Source organism: Cebus imitator, unplaced genomic scaffold (genome assembly GCF_001604975.1).
Source record: "Cebus imitator isolate Cc_AM_T3 unplaced genomic scaffold, Cebus_imitator-1.0 Scaffold64, whole genome shotgun sequence".
Taxonomy (NCBI): domain Eukaryota; kingdom Metazoa; phylum Chordata; class Mammalia; order Primates; family Cebidae; genus Cebus; species Cebus imitator.
The window spans coordinates 2,406,256-2,408,755 of NW_016107379.1; positions in this window are offsets into that span (position 1 = coordinate 2,406,256).

Below are 2,500 nucleotides of genomic sequence, written 5' to 3' on the forward strand. Positions count from 1 at the left end.
AAAAAAAAAAAAAAAAAAAGTTTACTTTTTGAGATCCCTCGACCTCTTTTTCCTCCACTGGGATCAGAAACTGACCACCTTTTAAATCTTTTATGGAGGAGAGTGTAAGACTTCTCTGGTGAGCCTGACCAGCTTGAGAAAACAAAACAAGGGATACATCAAGTAATTTATCAATAAAATGACACAGCCAGATCACTTAACAGTGAAGCCAGTGATTGAAAAGCTCCCCTGCTAGCCCCACACACATAACATCCAATTAGCTTTTAAAGTGTTCCACTCCTAAACATGAGCCAAGGATCATCAAACATCTAAGGAAATTTTCTAACATGAAAACCAGAAACCAAAGCAACAGGAAAACAAAGTATCTTGGAAACAAACGTTTATACAGGTTATCATTAATAATCTTAGAGAAAAAGGTATGTTGGTGTGTCATTTATAACAGATGGGAGGCGGTCTTAGAAACTGATACAATTGGCCAGGCATGGTGGCTCACACCTGGAATCCCAGCACTTTGAGAGGCCAAGGCAGGTGGATTACAAAGTCAAGAGATCAAGACCATCCTGGCCAACAAGGTGAAACCCCGTCTCTACTAAAAATACAAAAATTAACTGGGCGTGGTGGCGCACACGTGTAGTCCCAGCTACTCGGGAGGCTGAGGCAGGAGAATTACTTGAACCCAGGAGGCGGAGGTTGCAAGCCGAGATCGTGCCACTATACTCCAGCCAGGCAACAGAGTGAGACTCCATTTCAAAAACAAACAACAAAAAAAAGAAATTGACATAATTGGCCATGCACCGTAGCTCACGCCTGTAATCCCAGAAAGATTCCATATATAAAACCCAAGATCTAAAATGAATTTCTGAGGCCAAGTGCAGTGGCGCACACCTGTAATCCCAGCACTTTAGGAAGCTGAAGCAGGTGGATCACCTGAGGTCAGAAGTTCGAGACCATCCTGGCCAACATGGCGAAACCTGTCTCTACTAAAAATACAAAAATTAGCTGGGCACGGTGATGTGCATCTGTAGTCCCAGCTACTCAGGAGGGTGAGGCAGAATTGCTAGAACCCAGGAAGCCGAGGTTGCAGTGAGCCAACATGCCACTGCACTCCAGCCTGGACGGCAAGAGAGAAACCCAGTTCCCCTTGCCACTCCCAACCCCCAATAAATAAATTGACACAATTGAAATTTTGGGATGTTTCTAAAAGTTGAAAGATAAGGCAGGATGCCATGGCACATGCCTGTAATCCCAGCACTCTGGGAAGCCAAGAGTTCAAGACCAGTCTCTACGAAAATTTAAAGATTATGGAAACACATGTCCAGGTCTTATACCCAAGTAAGAACTCCAAAGATTGAGGTGGGAGATGGGGAAAGAATCAGTTCAGTATTATTTCCCGTATCTGAAGACCAAGTTTACACAATGACAAGACTGAGTGCCCAGTACAATGTATGAAACAAACCCAAGATATAGTTGTGAAATATAAGAACACTGGTAAAACCTCAAGTGATTTGAGAGTTAAGAAAGATTCCATATATAAGACCCAAGATCTAAAATGAATTTCTGGGGCCAGGTGCAGTGGCACACGCCTGTAATCCCAGCACTTTGGGAGGTCGAAGCAGGTGGATCACCTGAGGTCAGGAGTTTGAGACCAGCCTAACACAGTGAAACCCCATCTCTACTAAATACAAAAATAAATTAGCCTAGCATGGTGGTGCGTGCCTGTAATTGCAGCTACTCAGGAGGCTGAAGCAGAATTGCTTGAATCTGGGAGGCAAAGGTTACAGTGAGCCGAAATCATGCCATTGCACTCCAGCCTAGGCAACAAGAGTGAAACTCCATCTCAAAAAATATTTTAAAATTTCTGGCCAGGCACAGTGGCTCAACGCCTATAATCCCAGCACTTCGGGAGGCCAAGGCGGGTGGATCACCTGAGGTCAGGAGATTGAGACCATCCTGCCCAACCAACATGCTGAAACCCTGTCTCTACTAAAAACACAAAAATTAGGTGGGTGCAGTGGCATGCACCTGTAATCCCAGCTACTCGGGAGGCTGAAGCAAGAGAATCACTTGAACCCGGGGGGTGGAGGTTGCAGTGAGCCAAAACAGCACTACTGGTACACTCCAGTCTGGTGACAAAGATAAAATAAATTTTTTAAGTAATCCAGTGCAAAACAGAACTTTACAGACAGGAAGGTCTCAAAGCTATTGGAAGATGTCCTGCACCCAAACAACAAAGCCATGGGATCTGGGAAACAGATCATAAGTCGAGAGGCAGAGAACCCCGTAACAATGGCAAAGCCCAACTTAACAGTACTCAACAATTCAAAAAGAGCAAACAATTCAGATTAGAATACAAAAAACCATGAAGAAAAACATGAAACTCATTAACAAATTAACATATACAAAAATAATTTTTCAGGCCAAGCTCGATGGCTCACACCTGTAATCCCAGCTCTTTGGGAGGCCAAGGCGGGCGGATCACGAGGTCAGGAGATCGAGACGA